We start from the raw sequence: 19,437 nt of genomic DNA, 5'->3' as shown, positions 1-19,437 counted from the left end.
TTATGTTCTGCACAGGACAGTGCATGGTCAACTTTCTCACCCTGCCAGCCATTGAGACCCTTAAGTGGCCAATTAAGGACCACCTAAGGGCCTGATCTCACCACCACTGGCATTAACCCAGCTGCTGGTGACCCTGTCGCAATGCGATGTGTACAACAACTGTTACCTTTCCGGGAGCTTGTCACCTCTGGGGGGGTGGGTGGGGGGGGGGTGGTTTGCGGTTTGGGGGGTGTTGGGAGGTACCTTGATCAAAGAAACTCAGTGCCTGATTGAGGGACTGGACATCTGGAAGGGGATGGTGGGCCAGCTGAGAGCCTGCCTTCTGCTCTTGGTTCTAACCCCACCTGCATCTCTCTCCCATTGGGAAATTTGCAGATGACACAAAAATTGGCCATATAGTTGGTAGTGAAGAGGATAGCTGTCAACTCCAGCATGGTATCAATGGTTTGGTTGAGTGGGCAGAGGTGACAAATGGAATTCAATCTGGTGAAGTGTGAGGTAATGCATATGGGGAGGGTGAACAAAGCAAGGGAATACTCAACAAACTTTAAGTTATTGAGAGGGGTTGAGGAAGTGAGAGACCTTGGAGTGCATTCACAGTTCCCTGGAGGTGGCAGGACAGGTGGACAAGGTGGTCAAGAAAGCATATGGAATGCTTTCCTTTATTGGGCGAGGTATAGAATACAAAAGTAGGGATGTAATGATAGAACTGTATAGAACGCTGGTTAGGCCACAGGTGGAATTTTGTGTACAGTTCTGGTCACCACATTACAGGAAGGACATAATTGCTCTGGAGAGAGTGCAGAGGGGATTTACAAGGATGTTGCCAGGGCTTGGAAATTGCAGCTATGAGGAGTGATTGGATAGGCTAGGGTTGTTTTCCTTAGAACAGAGAACTAAGGGGTGACCTAATTGAGATGAACAAAATTATGAGGGGCCTAGATATGGTAGACAGGAGAGACTTGTTTCCCTTAGCTGAGGGGTCAATTGCCAGGGGGCATAGATTTAAGGTAATTGGTAGAAGGATTAGAGGGGACATGAAAAATATTTTTACCCAGAGAGTGGTGGACATCTGGAATTCACTGCCTAAGTTGGTGGTTGAGGCTGAAATGCTCAACTCATTTAAAAGATACCTGGATCTGCATCTGAACTGCTGTAACCATGCAAGGCTATGGACCAGGTGCTGGAAAGTGGAATTAAATGAGTGTCTAGCTTCTTTTTTCTCTTTTTGACCAGTGCAGACATGATGGGCTGAATGGCCTCTTTCTGCACTGTAACTTTTCTATGGTTCTACGGTTCTAACCTCCACCACACAAACCCCCCTCCTGCACATTACTTGCCTTAGTCCTGGATGGCTCCATCATCCTGGGATTCTGAGGCGTGTTTTTCTGGCAGCAGACATGGCCTCCTCCATGATGCTGACCTGATTCCTGAGGAAGACCTGCTTCTGGCCCCACCACTGCCTGATTGCCATGTGGTTCAGCTGGCCTTCCAGAAAAGAGGCAGGGCAAGTCTGACACTGGATGTCCAGTCGATGCCTTAATAAGATTCCACCTGTCATCAAAAATGGGGTTATTTTGGCCAAGTGTTGAAGTGTGGCAATATACACAGAAAACTGCTTGACACCCACATCAATGATAACAGGGGATGAGGAAAAAGTTTCTTGGACAAGCAACAACAAGAAATAGGCAAACATAAGTTAGCAGGAGGCAGGTGAGACGCTTACAATAGAAACAACTGCTGCAATATTGCGTCCAACCTTTAGCAAAAGGAAGGAACTTTGAGAGAGAGAAGTGTAGTGATTGTAGGTATAACCTTTCCTACTGCCTTTAGGGGTCACGTGATTGTTCTGATGGATGAGCCCTAAGTGCAGGTTATCTTGTGGGTGGAGTTTTTCTAGTCGTGGATTTGGTTCAAGCATGTAGCTTCTAAACAAGCTCTGTAATAAAGTTATCAGTTTCAAGTAAGAAACCTGTCCAGTACATCAAGTTCATTACAATTGGTGACGAGGATAAATAGCTCCGATGCTGCTCCTTGCCATGTGAATGTGAGTACATCAATTCTTAAGGAAAGAAAGAAAAGTATACTCACCAGTCATGCCATTTTTCAGCAGAATCGACCCTTATGATGCCTCCATGGAAGACTGGAGCCAGTACAAAGAGTGCCTAGGTTTTTATTTTGTGGTGAATGAAATAACAGCAGAGGAGAAGCAGAAAGCAATTATTTTAAGTGCCTGTGGTATAACCTCATTGCAGTCTGACAGCCCTGAACACGCCCAATTCTAAATCTTTTAACAAATTCGTAAACCTCATGAAGACGCATTTTCAGCTGAAGCCATTGGTAATGATACAGAGATTTAAGTTTAACTCCAGGGTAAAGGTCCCGGGAGAATCCATCGCAACTTATATCTCGAAGTTCAAGCAGTTGACTGAGCACTGCGACTTTGGAGATACTCTCAATGACATGTTGCAGGACTGGTTGGTTTGTGGTGTTCACGACGATGTCATTCAGCACCGTTTACTTGCAGAAGTTAATATTGATTTGAAGCGCACCATGGAAATAGCACCAGCAATGGAAAATGCTGAGAGGGACTCGCAGGCTTTACAGAGTGTGCAACAATGCGCCGTTCTCCAGTTAGGGCAGGAACCTACCACCGAGCGTGTTGTGAAAACCAGGGAGACAGCCGCGAAATGGGAAGCAATCTCTGCTACTTGAAAAATAAAAAGGCAGAGTGGAAGCATCTCAGCAGCGATTCTGAAGTCAATCTGTTACCGATGTGGGGGTAACCATATACTGGAAGCCTGCAGATTTAAAGGGGCAGAATGCCACTACTGCCACAAAAAAGGACATGTAATAAAGCAATACTGGGTGAAATTGAGACTACCAATCAGGCTGCAGACCAAGATGATTGAAGAGCACAATAGAACAGAACCAGGAACTGCTGATATTGATATCTATTCCCTATACAACGTCAAAGCAGTAAAAACTGAACCAATCACCATCGCCCTTCAAGTGAATGGGAAGTCTCTAGTCATGGAGGTAGACACGGGAGCCTCGACCACAGTGCGGGGAGAACGCACATTTAAATAACTAAATGACGGTACCCAGCCACTGAATCTGGAGCAAACCACACTCAGCTGAAGACACACTGGAGAGTCAATACAAGTAAAGGGCATCGCCACAGTACCTGTGTCCTGTAGGCAACAGACAGCCCAGCTTCCAGTGATCATAGTAACAGGTGAAGGACCTAGTCTTCTGGGCTGCAATTGGTTAGAAAAAATTTGGCTCAATGGGTCGGAAATATATCAGGTGAGAACAGGAGGAATTCCTGAACTGTTAAGGAAGTACGACAGCGTATTTTGTGACGAATTGGGAAAGATAAAAAGCTTACAGGCAAAATTATATGTAGATTCAGAGGGGACACCCAGTTCTTTAAGGCCAGGCCTGTGCTAAAGGAAGAAGGTGGATGCAGAATTGTGCCACCTAGAGAAGTTAGGCATAATCCAGCCAGTCCAATTCTCGGAATGGGCAGTGCCTATAATCCCTGTGATGAAACCAGATCAAACTATTTGCATTTATGGGGGCTACAAATTAACCGTGAACAAGGCTGCCTAAATTAGATAAATATCCTATCCTGAGGATTAAAGATTTATATGCTAAGCTAGCTGGAGGAAAATCCTACAGCAAACTGGACATGAGCCATGCATACCAATAGCTAGAGCTGGGCAGCACATCTAGAGGGCATGTAACCATCAATACGCACAAGGGCCTGTACCAATATACACATCTACCCTTTGGTGTATCATCTGCATGTGCAATCTTATAAAGGCCAATGGAAAGTCTACTGCAAGGACTTCCACTTCCCCCGAGTAGTAGTGTACCTGGATGACATCCTGATTACAGAGTTAATGGAAGCTGAACATTTGGCCAACCTAGAAGAGGTTTTAAGAAGATATTTGGAAGCTGGTGTACGATTGAAGAAAGAGAAATGTACATTCCAAGTTACAGAAGTCGTTTACTTGGTTCATCGAGTTGATGCCAAAGGGTCGCATCCAGTAGAGGAGAAAGTCAGGGCAATCAAAGAGACCTACCAGTGTCACTGAACTCAAATCTTCTTTGAGCATGATAGATTATTATAGCTGCTTCTTGCCAAAATTGTCAACAGTGTTAGCACCTTTACACTTATTATTGAAAAAGAACCACTGTTGGTCATGGAATGTGCAGCAAGAAGAAGCCTTTGTAAAAGTCAAGAAGCTATTACACTCATCATGTCTACCAGTACATTATGACCCATAGAAAGTGTGGTAAAGTGAGGTACCCTGTCCCTTTAAGAGAATGCAAGTGTACTGATCATGTGATAGCACTAACGAATCACTGTACAGCATGGGCAACTGGGAACTATAAGTCCAGTTCTGGAGGTTTCTGAGTGAGCACAAATGATCTGGTGCTCTGCCCCATGTCTCAATAAACCATCACTGTTTATTCTTACATCAGCCTCTCCCTGTTATTGATTGCAAGCAGCAATTGATGAGAACATAGGAAGGCGTGCAGTTAGAGTTCGGTTGGCCAACAAACTCATTTACCCAAGACATAAAAGAAAGAATTAATATTAACCTGTGATGCATCTCCCTAAGGTGTGGGATCTGTGTTGTCATACAGGATGGAAGATAGTTCTGAAAGGCCAATAGGCCATGTCTCCATAACCCTCTCTGCAGCCGAGAAGGGTTACTCACAACTTGAAAAGGAAGGTTTATTGGTAATATTTGGAGTGAAGAAATTCCATCAGTATCTGCATGGATGACATTTCACCATAGTGCCTGACCATAAACCACTAATGGGGTTGTTTAGTGAGGTTAAAGCCATTCTGCCAATAGCCTCAGCCAGAATTCAATATTGGGCTTTGATTTTATGGCGTATGAGTACACCTTTATGCACCGTCCTGGTGTGCATGTCGTAAATGCAGATTCACTCAGTCACCTTCGTTACCAGGTAGCATTGTACATGCTGCAGTGCCACAAGAAGTTGTGTTGAATTTCTTGGACTCCTCGCCGGTCAGTGTGAAGCAAATAAGGAATTAGACAAAACAGGGATCCAACTTTGTCAAAAGTCCGAGATGAGGTATTGCGAGGATGGTCGAATTCACCAGTGCCTGAAGAGATAAGACCATTCCATAATTAAGTTGTCAAGATGGAATCTTGCTGTGGAGCTCAAGATGTCATCGTCCCTTCACAAGGAAGAAAACCACTCTTGACAGAGCTTTACAGTGCGCATCCAGGCATTTCAAAGATGAAGATGCTTGCACAAAGCTCTGTCTGGTGGCCAGGCATAGACAGTGACATGGAAAGCATGGTCAAGCACTGTCTCCAGTGTCAGCAACAACAGAGGTTGCCCGTTTCAGCTCCACTGCATCTGTGGGAGTGGCCTGGTCGACCCTGAGTTAGACTACATGTAGACTATGTAGGTCTTTTGTAGGTTTTTAGCTACATTGATGATCGATGTGCATTCTAAGTGGATGGATGTGTATGAAGTTAGATCTTTGACATCGAGTGCAACTATTGGAAAGCTGCACCGATGTTTTAATATACATGGCCTACTGGAAGTCATTGCTTCGGACAATGGTACTGTCTTCACTAGTACGGAACTTCAGAGATTCATGAGTTTAAATGGAATTAAACATATTAAAACAGCACCATATCGTCTCTCATCCAATGGGTTAACTGAAAAAGTAGTGCAAACTTTCAAATCAGGAAGGAAGAAGTTATCCGACGGTACTCTAGAAGCTCAACTTTCACATTTTCTTCTCAATTTTTGTACACCTCCTCATTCAACACCGTCTGAATTACTGATGAAAAGCTGCCTTTGTACAAGGTTAAGTCTGGTATTTCTAAACTTAGAGGGAAAGTAGAGAAGAACCAGAGTAGTCAGAAATTGAATCACGATATTCATAGCAAAGCTCGTAGGTTTACTGTGGGATACAGTTTTCGTGTGGAATTTTGGAATTGGTTCTAATTGGGCTCCTGGTATAATTGTCTCTGAAGATGGACCCTTGTCATTCCAAGTGGAAGTGGAAGACAGGATTGTTGGAAAACATGTGGATTATCTAAAGAGTAGAGAGACATTCTGACAACCAGCTATTCCCCCTGTAATTCATGTTGGACCTTTAATGCCTGAGGTGACAGATCGATCAAGAATAGACATATTCGATGTCTCTGTTGAACTAACCCTGAACTGCCACTGTCTAAGGATGTTCTTGATGCTGCAGTTCCTGATCATGTCGATCCAGTGGGAGAATCTCAAGTGGTAGAGCTACGCCGCTCTAACCAAATTAGAAAACCACCTCAGAGGCTTAACCTTTAATTACATGACCTGTGTATATATTTATATGTTGTGGATTAAAATATCCTGTGTAAATAAGAAATGTAAAAAAAACTAAAGGGGGAGGAAATGTAGTGATTGAAGGTATAACCTTTCCTACTGCCTTTAGGGGTCACATGATTGTACTGACGAATGAGCCCTAAGCATGGGTAATCTTAGGGGCAGCATTTTCTAATTGTGGACCTGGTTCAAGCATGTAGCTTCTAAAAGAGCTCTGTAATGAAGTTATCTGTTTCAAGTAAGAAGCCTGTCTGGTACATCAAGTTCACTACAAGAAGTGCTTGGAATTTCTAATAATTTCTGATGGGATCCTGTTTTGCATTCAGCTCAGGCAGTGGGTGGAAAGTAAGCACCATACCAAAGGGAGTACTTAAAGGAACAGGACATTTCCTTCTTCATTTTTCTTTTTCCAGGACCATTTTATAGCTGTTCCTTTTAACAGCAGAAGCAGCATTACCCTTGTATAGTGCATTTAACAAAGAAAAAATCCCCGCGATCAGGAATGGACCACGATTTCATGTTGGTGGACCAATTAAGGCCCACCCAGCATGAAAGGCAGCTGGGGAAGCTCGAGAGGGGGCGGGCGAGGGCAGGGGCATGATGTCCACCGGGTCCAATGGCAACCTGGCGGCCGATTCAAAAGCGGCCCAGGCAGACCCTGGAAGGCTGCCACAGAAGGATGCCTCCTGTACTCTCGATGGATTCCAATGCAGTTGGACACGGTAGGTGGGAGGGCAGGTCAGCGGGGCAGTTGGCCCCCCGTTTCTCCTATGAGTGTCTCACTACCCTCCTGGAGGAGGTGGCTGCCAGAAGGGACACCCCTGTCCCCAGAGACTGGAGGAGGAGGCCCCTGCGCCTCACCAAAAAGGCAAGGGAGGAGATGGCATGCAGAGTGAGCAGCCATGACATGGTGAGACTCACATGGGTGCAGTTTTATAAGTGCTTCAATGACCTGCTGCGATTGGGAAGGGTGAGTACCGTGTTGGCATGGGTCAGCGTGGAGAGCAGTTAAGGGCTGGCCATCCCCCCGTGGACCTCAGGGATGTTAGAGTGTGAGTGGCAACTGTAAATGATGCCGGATTTTGTCAAGGGGGTGAGCCCTGGCTGCTTGGACTGAGTGCCTTGCAGCTCGGGAGCCACGAATCGGCTGAGCCCTGTGAGGTGTTCCTCAGGTGGGATTGGCCAGGCTGCAATGGCGCTGCAGGTAGAGAGTGGACTAATCAATGCTCCTCTGGCCATTCAGGAGAAGACACCCCATAACAATACTGAGGTCAGGTATCCAAGCGGGGTATCCCCACACCTCCTCATCCTCATCCGGAAGGAGCTGGAGGCCCGGGACCTCGAGAGGCGGTATGCACCTCGAACAACTGGCTGTGGTGAGGTTGGGGTGTCGGACGAAGGTAAGAGTGCAGTGCACTGAGGTGAGAATGTCGGATATTCTAATGTAATGTCTATATTGATGTGAGCCTCGGACCTGGAGTTCCCATTGATAATCGAAAGATGAGGGCACCATGCTGCAGATTTCCGGTGTCTCACCAGGGTGCCTGGCATGCACAGTGACAGTGTCATGACTTAAACTAATGACATGCCCTTCTTCTCTCTTTTAGGCTCACCAGCAGGCATTCACAATGAGGACACTGAATACCCCTAACCCTGGAGGACCACCATGCTGAGTACGCACCTGCATCACACCCACTCTGTCAAGCGGGCACAAGCGCAAATACCAGCAGCTCAGTGGGCATAAGGTCACCATCTAGTATCTCAATGCATATTGGTGAGGGCACTTTACACTCGCTTGAGGTGCAGGCGGAGGCAGAGAGTGCCCAAGATGCCAGCAGTCAGAGGACTGCTGGAGACCAGGACAATGCTCAGTCGATGACTGATGATGGGCCTCTGGAGTTGTCATTAGGCAGCAGATGCTGGACGTCCAGCAGGGTGTGTGGGAGGATCTGGCGGAGATCCAAGAGGGTATGCGTACCATGGTCTCTGTTTGGGAGGAGTCTCTGTGGAGCATGACCACTGCATTGACCCTCAAGACTGAGCTCAATGCCTCCTCAATGGAAAAAGTGGCGACTCTCATGGAGAGGCTGCTCCAGGGACAGAATTAAGGGTCCCTGGGGATGCGCTCGGACCGGCAAGCCCTCACACCAGCAATTACCTCAGCTGGTCAGTGTGCGTGTGGTAGATGGATAGGGCACCCAGCATCTCAGCTAGGTGCCCGTCCATCAACGGTGAGCAGGGAGGTCCAAAGCGACCTCATGTTGGTGCATGAGCTGCCTGTCGTCTCTGCGGCTCCTCTCATGGCGCTCCAGATGATGGCAGCAGCTCCTCCACCCCTCTTCCAGTGACTGTTGCATCTGATGAGGATGCGATGACTGGGGTTCACTTTCAGTTGTCCGTCTGAGCTTACCTATATCTCCACCCACCCAATGGTCACATTCCCATGCAGCACCTGATCTTGTCCACCATGACTCTAGTTTCACTTTCGATTTAGAAAGCATGGTGGTGATTTCTTCCACTCCTCCATCCCTTCCCCTCCTCAAGTCATCCATTTCCTTTGCCCCATCACTGTTGACCTCCCTGGCACCACCTTCCACCTCCCCACCATGACCTACCAGCCACTAACCTTCCCTTAAGAGGATGTCCAGGTGAATGTGCACATTCCTTTCCTTCCCAAAAATCACATCTCCATCCACATTAACCTCCCCAACCTCCTTCTTCCCACCCCCAGGTTCCGTGTCTGCCTCTGAGCTTCCACCAACTCCATCGCCATCCCTTCTACCGATACCATCGAACCCTCACCCTCCCACCTACCACCTCACTCTGCCCTCGGTCATTCTCACCATTCGCTCATGCCCACCCTCAGTTTGCTCCCCAGGAGGCAGTAATAGACTGATCAGAGCCCTCCCTTGCACATTCACCTGGACATTCCCCCTCCAGATCCCTTCCCCGCTTGGAACCCCTTCCCCCCAGATAAGGCCTTCCCCTTTCCCGACTCCTTCAGGCGCCCTTACTTCTTCCACCAGCCTTAGTACTTCCCTCTTCCCAACTCTTTCCTCCAGCCTTACTCCTTGCCTCTCTCTGCCTCCTTCCTCCACCCTTACTACTTCCTCCCCGCTGGACTCCCACCCCTCTCAATACTCCTTCCTCCCCTCAGGGCTCACTCTCCTCTCCACATGCCTTCCTCCACCCCCAGACTCCCTCCCCTCTCCGCACTCCATCCCCACTTTGAACTCCTTCCCTTACACCTTTGACCCCTCTTACACCTACCTCCCCAGTTGCCGTCTTCTCTCCCGTTACCCCGTCCTCCCCCTATACTCTCTCCCCCCCTTCAACCTCTCTCCTTGACACCTTTGCTCCCCCAACTTCAACCCCCTGACACCTCTTCCTCGCCCAGTCGATCCTAGGCCTTCCTCTCCCACCAACAACCCCCCCCCACCCCCACCCCAGTACATCTCCTTCTCCCAAACACTGCTGGACTTTCCTCTTGACCCCCTCGGCCTTCGTCCATTGTCAGCAGACCCTCAATGGTAACTTTCCAACTTCCATGAGAGCCATGTCCATGAGAATCCACCCAGCATGCGATGGGCATCCCTCTAGCGTGCCTTTGCTGTCGGGCTCCAGCATTTTCTGCACCTCGGATGTCAGCGATGTGAGCAAGGCCCTGGCGGTAAGTCCAAATTTCTGCACGTCACACTTATCAAGACTTGTTCTGCACTGGCATGTTTTCCTGCCGATGTGGGCGGATGATCCAGCGTGGGGGAGACGATTCCAGTGGGCTGGCCTTAATAATGATATGCAGATGTATTACAATGAGGCTCCCGACGTCCGATGGCAGGAAACATGGCCCACCATTGATGGGCTGAGTGGATGATTGCAAACTGGTTTCACGACGTTGTGAAACCGATCTCTGGCCTTCTTGCCATATTGTCCATTTATGCCACCAAATACGCCCAATGCCAGCGGGCACAGGAAATTCCGCCCATATTTGGATAACTGGGAAAGCAAAATTGAATGGGGCAGCTGCAAACATAACCCATACTTTCCACATTGTGGAATAAGGACTTGACCTCATAGAATCATACAGCTCTGAAAGAGGCCATTCAGCTCAGTGTGCCCGTTCTAGCTCTCTGAGAGAGCTAACCAATTAGTCCCAATTCCCTGCACTTTCCGTGTAGCTCCACAATTGTTTTCTTTTCAAGTACATATCCAATTCCCTTTTGAAAGTCTTCACTTTGGGTATTGCAATCTCAGCTATTGCTTTGATTTAATGCATGATTGAAACAAATGTAAGTAGTTTTAGTCTTTGTTCAACTGTATCTTTCATAAATTCAAACCAGTCTTTGATTTTAAAATGATTTACAAAATGATTAAGATGTCGAATGCACTGACTGATGTGGGTAGAGACAGGTAACTTTCCAAATGGAGGTGGATATATTTTTTGAAAAGGAAAAGGTTCCAGGGTTTTGGGAAAAGAACAGGGGGGTGAGACGAATTGGATAACTCTTTCAAAGAGTGGGCATGATAGGACACTTGGCTTCCTTCTGTGCTTTGTGATTCATTGAAACTGCCATATAGCCCTTTAATCTATTTATAACTACACATGAATTTAACACAGCACTGCTTTCATCTTCACAGATAATGACTCACATCTTCAGCTGTGGGGAATGAAAAGCAGAGCGTACAATTGTCAACTTGGAAGAGATTAAGGATCACAAAACCCAGTTCTGTAGTACTGTTGATACCATCGCTATGGAAGCCCAAAACTTCAAAAATTGTTAGCTGTACTGCTTCCAGCTGCTTCCAGTGCAGCCTGTGTGATGTACCTTAATTGTAAGGCTGCTAGCGTGCTCATGCATGTACTGAGAACATGGAGAGTGGGCAGATCATGATGACACTCAGCATCTAATGCTGATTTGGTGCATGTTCTGCAATTTTGTATCACATAGATCCTGTTAACACCCTCGCTTAAACACTCCCAGATGCATGAGGGCCCCCAGCGCACCATCCCGAACCCCCACACCCACACCTGCCTCTCTTAACCCCACTACTGCTAATTAAAGGAATTAGCATGAAACATTCTTTTCTTTTGCTGCTGCAGAATTAGTGGAACTGTGTTGTTGGAGAAGTTGGAAAAGGTTTGGAATTCACTAGAGAGTTGTGCTCGGCACTGACAAGGAGGTCAGAAGAGTTGAAAGGCCTGTCAGGAGAACATCTGCTTCAGTAATGAGAACTATAGGGCAGTTTCTCTACTGTCATGGCAATAGTCGATTGTGTTAGTGGAGTCTATTGTGGGAGTGGAGTCCAGTATTAGATACTATATGGTACTCTGTACTAGATAGGGGGTCACCTGACCTGGGAGTTGAAGGTCAGATTACGCATCTTGGAATCTGTTTTGATAGAATTCAGTTACTGCAGATATGTGCTCATGTTAGGAAAATGTGTTATTAATAAAGTTAGCTCTACTACAATGTCGACGGCCTATGTGCATCATTGAAACAAAAAACAAGACTTTGTGTCAGGATTAAACTAAATGCAACAATGGAGGTTCTGAAACCACTGACAGCTCAGTTTGGGGGGAAATCTCGCTGAAAACTGGAGAAGGTTACAGCAGTGATTTGAGCTGTACCTCACAGTGACGGGCAGTGATAGAAGAAGACCCTCAGATATAGTCTTCCATCTTTCTTCACATAGCAGGGGAAGAAGCCCTCAAAGTCTATAATACATTCATGTTTGAAAGTGACAAGAAACGAAATGACTTGAAAGAAATAATGAAAAATTCGATGCCTACTGCAGCCCTAAGAAAAATATCAGGTACGAAAGATACTGATTTTTTAATGTGCAGCAAGGTAGTCAGTTTGTAACTGAGCAGAGAAAATGAGCTAAATGGTGTAAATTTGGAGAGCTTGAAGAATCACTCATCCGAGACAGAATAATTTGCAGAATCGCAAATGACACGTTGAGAGAACGGCTTTTGAGAGAAGTTGAACTCATGCTGGAGAAAGCAATAAATATCAGCAGAGCAGCAGGGACAACAAAATGCCAGATTAAATAGATGACAGAAGATCATAAGCCATACATGGTCAAGCAGTTAGATGCAGTTAAACAGAAACAGACCCGGGAAAGAACAAATAGACAGTCAGAATGTAAAAAGAACAAAACTGCTATTAACACAATTAAATGCAGCCAATGCGGAATAAAGCATTTACCACGTGGTTGTCCAGCCTACAGAAAGCAGTGTAAGAACTGGGATAAACCAAATCAGTTCACTAAGATGTGTAAATCGAAGAAAGTGCACACGATTGTTGGATTTGTACAGAACCTTGGTGAGGCCACAGCTGGAGTACTGTGTGCAGTTCTGGTCGCCACATTATAGGAAGGATGTGATTGCACTGGAGGGGGTGCAGAGGAGATTCACCAGGATGTTGCCTGGGACGAAACATTTAAGTTATGAAGAGAGGTTGGATAGACTTGGGTTGTTTTCATTGGAGCAGAGAAGACTGAGGGGTGACCTGATCAAGGTGTACAAGATTATGAGGGGCATGGACAAGGTGGATAGGGAGCAGCTGTTCCCCTTAGTTGAAGGGTCAGTCACAAGGGGACATAAGTTCAAGGTGAAGGGCAGGAGGTTTAGGGGGGATGCGATGAAAAACTTTTTTACCCAGAGGGTGGTGACAGTCTGGAATGCGCTGCCTGGGAGGGTGGTGGAGGCTGGTTGCCTCACATCCTTTAAAAAGTACCTGGATGAGCACTTTGCACATCATAACATTCAAGGCTATGAGCCAAGTGCTGGTAAATGGGATTAGGTAGGTAGGTCAGGTGTTTCTCACGTGTTGGTGCAGACTCGATGGGCTGAAGGGTCGCTTCTGCACTGTGTGATTCTTTGATTGACACAGACACTGAAACTGAACTTTTTTTTGGTGCAGTAACAACAAATTCCAAAGAAAGCAAATGGAAGATTGATTTAAAATTTTCCAACATGATGGTGAATTTAAAGCTCGACACAGGTGCACAAGCAAATGTCATTCCCATAAGCCTGTATCGTAAGATAAGCAAGAAAAAACAACTAACTAAAACAAAAGTGAAGCTGTCAACTTATACAGGTGTAAAAATTGCAGTAGAAGGCAAGAGCACACTTAAAGTGAACTACAAAAAGCAGTCTCAAGCTTCCATTCATAATGGTGAAAACTGATGCAAAACCCATTCTTGGAATCAAAGCTTGTGAAAATCTGAAGCTAATCAAGTGAATAATGACTGTCACCACTGGTGGCATCCTAAGCGAGTATAAAGATGTGTTCCAGGGGATTGGCTGCCTAAAAGGAGAACACACCCACCCAGGAAAATTTGATAAAAACAAAAAGCTAAAAGCTTTGATGATTGATGAAACTGTGACACCCAAAACACACCCACCCAGGAAAATACCAGTAATGCTGAGAGACCAACTGAAAGCAGAGTTGGACAGAATGGAGAAACTTCACATCATCAGCAAAATTGAAGAACCTACAAAGTGGGTAATCCAATTGTAATTGTAAAAAAATCAGATGGGAATCTGAGAGTCTGTCTGGATCCCAGACACCTAAACCAGGCAGTACAAAGAGAGCATTACCAGCTGCCCACAATAGAAGAGATCACATGTAAGCTAGCTGATGCTAAATACTATTCAGTCTTGGATGCGAGCTCAGGCTCCTGACAAGTCAAGCTGGATGAAGGGAGCTCCTATCTCTGTACCTTCAACACACCATATGGGTGATACAGGTTTTTACACTTACCATTTGGTATTAATTAGCTCCGGAGGTGTTCCACAGAACTGGGAAGCAGCTGTTTTTCTTACATTCTGGGTGTGGCATATTCATGAATGCTTCGATTTTGTTCTGGCCTGGCTTCAGTCCCTAATTTGTTAGCACATGTCCCAAGTACTAAATTTCTTGAAGACCTATTTTTCACTTTTCCTTCTTCAACTTGAGGTTCCTTTCTCTAGCTCTGGCCAGCACCTGCCTCAGCCTGTGGTCGTGTTCTTTTCATGAGGGTCCCCAGACCAGCACATCGTCAATATAGGTTTCCACACCCACTAACCCTTCAAACAGCTGCTGTGGAATGGCACTGGGAACAAAGTCACCAGGAAGTCTGAAGAGAACACTGACCCAGGCACCAGTGTTAAAGTATTACAATGTCAGTCAGCTGGCCAAGATCTCAATGGACACTTCAAAGATTGGCCTGGGAGCTGTCATCTTGCAAAATGAGGCACCAATAGCATATACTTTAAAGGCAATGACTGAAACACAGCAGTGGTATACCCAGATAGAGAAAGAAATGCTTGCAATTGTGTTTGGCTTCCACCAGTTTGTCTTTGGCAAAGACGTGGGGGAAGAGTCTGATCATGAGCCTTTGGAACCCAAACTTAAAAAACCCCTGAACTGTGCACCACCAAGAATCCAAAGATTACTAATGCGCCTGCAGAAATACCAGGTCAGAGTTAAATACAAACCGGGCAATGAAATGTACATCACAGACACTCTGTCACATGCATATCTACCCATCACAGAGGAAGAGGATAAAGAAACAGGAGCGCAGGTTCACATGCTGACAAAGAACTTACCTGTGGCTGTAACCAAACTGGATAAAATCAGGGAAGTGACCTCGAATGCCACCCTGAGAAAACTACAGCAGATTGTGCAATCTGGCCGGCCATCACATGGGAGCGGAACCCCTTCTGCTACACAAGAGTATTGAAACTTTCATGAGGAACTTCATGTAGCAGAAGGAATATTTTTCAAGGCAGAAAAGATCACAATTCCTGCAACACTGAGGAAAGAAATGCAGCACATACATGAAAGTCACCTCAGCATAGAAACATGCAGGAGAAGAGCTCGAGATGTAATGCATTGGCCTGGAATGGGAGCACAAATTAGGGAAATATGAATGCATGTGCAGTGTGCCAAAAGTACAGTAAGTCGCAACAAAAAGAACCACTTCAACCACACAGAGTTCCAGAGAGGCCCTGGTAGAAAATTGGAGTGAACTTCTTCACATTTGACAACAGTGAGTACCTACTAGCAGTAGATTATTACTCAAAGTTTTTTTGAGTCTGTGCTGCTGAGAAATTATAGTAAGATCATCACTGTAATAAATTTAAAATCAATTTTTTTTTGCCATGGCATACCTGAAGTGTTCATCTCAGATAACAGTCCACAATTCTCAGGCACTGAGTTTCGCAAATTTGCACAGGACTGGGAGTTTTGCCACACTATGTCAAGTCCCAAATATTCATAATCCAACGGAATGGTGGAATGTACCATGCAGGCCTTAAACCACCTGTTGAAGAAGGCAAAGGTGGATGGAAGAGACCCTTAGCTGTCTCTGCTGGATTTCAGGAATACTCCATTAGACGGCATTGGGTCATCTCCAGCACAGCTCCTGATGGGGAGAAGACCAAGAATTAAGCTTTCAACTGTGCCCCAACTGTTATTTCCACAGCCAGTGAACTGCAGCGTGCAGGACCTGCTCAAAATGAGGCAGCAGAAGCTGAAACAGTACTTTGATTGAATTGCCCAACCTCTGCCTGATTTGAACATGGGAGAGACAGTGAGGATTCAGCATGAAGGGATCTGGGATCCTGCTGTTGTCACAGGAATCACAGGAGAACCAAGGTCTTACATAGCGCAAACTCCAAACGGACAAAAGTACAGGAGAAACCTGAAATTCTGATGGAAAACAAATGAAATGCAACTCTGCTCTGAACCAGAAAGAGTAGCTCAAAATCAAAAACCAGAATGCACCAGTGAAGCAACAGACAAGTATCAAAGCCTGAGGGTCCTGAAAACTATCCAAGTGACACAGGGCTGGAGAAGGCCCTTTGTCCTTCAACATCACCTCTGTCACCATTCAGAACATCCAGTGGAAGAATTGTGAAAAAACCTGAAATACAGAGATGAGTAAAAGACAAAACAGACTGATCAAAACAGAGTGAGAAAGAATAGATAAGAGACTTTGTGTACTTGAGTTGTATAAAAGTTGTTTTTAAAAAAAGGGAAATGTCATGATAATAGCTGATTGTGGTTGTGGATTCCAGTATTAGATACCATACGTTATTCTTTGCTAGACAGGGGGTCACCTGACCTGGGAGTTGAAGGTCAGATTGCGCATGTTGGAGCCTTGATAGAATTTAATTACTGCAGATGTATGTTCGTTAGGAAAATGTGTTATCAATAAAGTTAACTCAGCTACAAAGTCGATGGCCTGTACATCATTGAAACAAGAAACAAGACACCTACCTATGGCACAGCTAGGCGTAATGTTTGAGACAGCTATGCTTCATCAATGAGGGGATGACTGAGCTGTACCTCCACGGACCGAACCTATATTTGCACAGGGTAAGGACAGTGTTGCCAGTGATTATCAATGTCTCCATTATCCTCAATTTCTAGGCGAGAGGATCCTTTCAGGTAGGTTCAACATTTCCTAGTTTACCGTGCATCGCTGCATTAGGGAGGTGACAAATGCCCTGTACCGAAGGAAAGGCGACTTCATTGAGTTTGGTTTTACTAAAGAAAAGCAGAAGGAGCAAGTACATGGCTTTGCTAGGCTAACAGGATCCCCAGTGGTACAGAGTGTCACTGAGGCACTCCTATCACTCTGCGGCCCCACATATTAACAGGGAGATGTACCACAAGTGCAAGAGCTACCAATCCATTAATGCACAATTGATGTGGGACTATGCACAGAACGGTCTGTCAGTGAATGGCCTCATTTATCCGCCAGCAGTCAGCCCACCATTTTTGGTCCACCATGATGAACCAGACATTGGTTGTTTGGTGACAATGTCTACTGACTTTACACCTGACTCTTAACTCCTCTCTGCCAGAACCATGCTGCCACCAACAAAACTGTGGAGCAAACCATCAGTGTCCTGAAGCAACAATTCCTCTGCCAGCCCCAATTAGGCAGAACCCTACAATACTAGCCGGAGCATATCTCCAAATTTATGATGGTCTGCTGCATCCTCCAAACCTCGCCCTCATGAGGACACAACCCCTTGCCACAAGGCCTTTAGAGAACAAATTAGGAGGTGGAGGAGGAAGAGAAAGAGGTGGAGGAACAGAAAAGTCATCCTGACACTTTCTCTCTGGACGTGCTGCCTGTGTGCAGTTACTCAGACTCCACCTCCCCTGAAGTGTCATCCTCACATCACCATGGCCCATAGTTGCCCATATTTCCATTTCTTTGCTACAGATCATCACAACATCTTCTTGGTTAAAGTCCTGAAATAAAAGACACCACTAAAAAATCATGTCACAACTATTTCATCCAACAGCATTTCCAATAATACATGCAAAAACACAGAACCACACACCCCTGTGCATTACTTCAGTGACTGCCTTGCAGTTCCCTTTGTTCTAGACCTCCTACACAGTGTTACCCAGTGACTGCAGCATGGCTGGTGAAGGCTGTGTGGAGACTGCAGATGGCCTTGCAGGGCACCCTCAAGCAACTCTGGGCCTTGAGGGCCCAGCTTCAGATGGCACCACCCTGGCATGGATGACAGCAGTCTGGTCTGGCTGACTGAGAAGCAAAGGCAAGGGCATTGGCAGGGTGACAGTGGTGGGGCAATGAATGTTGTCATCCTGAGAAAGGACAGCAAGTTCATGAACAGTGCAACTCTCACTCCCCAGGATAGCGCCTCTGTAATACTGGTAACCTGCTGGAGCACATTTTGCTGGACTGTTGAGAACCTGCCCCTTTGAGCACTGAGATTTGCAGCCGTGGTGACACCAAACTAGGCCTGAATGGCAGCAAGCATGGACCTCATGACCTTCATTTGAGCTCCCACTGCAGCACTGAGATGTCAGGTGGTTTCTGCCTGTGCTGCAGTAGAAGCTGAGACATCAGCCACCAGCCACAGCATCAAGGGTGGGCCCTCAAAAGCTGCCATGGAGTTGGCCACCACTTCCACACTGGAAAGGCTGGGTTCCAAGCTCTGTGCAAAGCCCTTTGCCAAATTGGAGCTGGACTCCTCTATGCTCCTAGCCAGTGACCTGGAGGCTGTCTGGCAGGTCTGTCAATATGCTAAGCATTCCTGTGTCCATGTTCATCAGCGTTCTCCTGTACGCCGCCTCATGGCAGAACTCATCTGTGACATTTCTCTCCAGGGAGTTGGCACATGCGTGATCTTTCCGCACTGCACCCCCCCCCACCCCACCCCCCCGACCTGGCTGCAGCTTACTTGCGCCCACACCTAAACTACCCTCTAAAATACATCCAGTGCCAGTATCTGAACTCGTGGCTGCAAGTGCCAGATGATGAGATGGTGCTTCCTGATTAGATATCTGCTGTTGTACATGTCCTTCATGGTGAGGCTGCACTGGCTGACCAGGAGTCAGTTCTTGGGTATCTGAAAGCAAAATTGCAGAAGAGGAGGGTTGGGGGTAAGGGCAGGGATGCCATGGGGCGGAAAGCAAAAGATCTGTGAACAAACCACCTGCAGCTTGCATTTCATGTCAGACAGCAGGATCAGAATGAAGTGAAATTGGAGAAGGTGAATAAAAAAGCAACAATAGTGTCATAAAAACAGAAAACGCTAGAAACTTTCAGCAGATCTAACAGCATCTTTGGAGAGAGAAACAGAGTCAACATTTCAGGTCTGTGACTTTTCATCAGAACCAAGAAAAGTTAAAAATATAATAGGTTATGAGCAAGTGAAAGTGGGGAGGGGGAAGAAGAACAAAAGGGAAGGTCTCAGATAGGATGGAGGGCAGGGGAGATTGACAAAAGTTTTCATGGCATAAGCTTCGGAGTTGCGGTACAGCACTGTGGGAGTACATATGCCACATGAACTGCAGCGGTTCACCACCACCTGCTCAAGGGCAATTCTGGATGGGCAACAAATGCTGGCCACATCTCCTGAATAAATATGGAAAAGATGCTTTCACTGACCTTTATCACATGTGTCTTTGTTATTTTTCATCACTGCAATCAGGTACCAGGGGCCAGACTCTGGGAATTGACCTCTGTGACCGCTTGCCTCCATTCCCTTTACAATGTGTGCCTTGAGAGCCTGCTGACCTT

Source organism: Cetorhinus maximus, chromosome 3, assembly GCF_964194155.1.
Source record: "Cetorhinus maximus chromosome 3, sCetMax3.hap1.1, whole genome shotgun sequence".
NCBI lineage: Eukaryota > Metazoa > Chordata > Chondrichthyes > Lamniformes > Cetorhinidae > Cetorhinus > Cetorhinus maximus.
The sequence above is the reverse complement of the archived record's forward strand: the minus strand, read 5'-3'. Positions refer to the sequence as shown.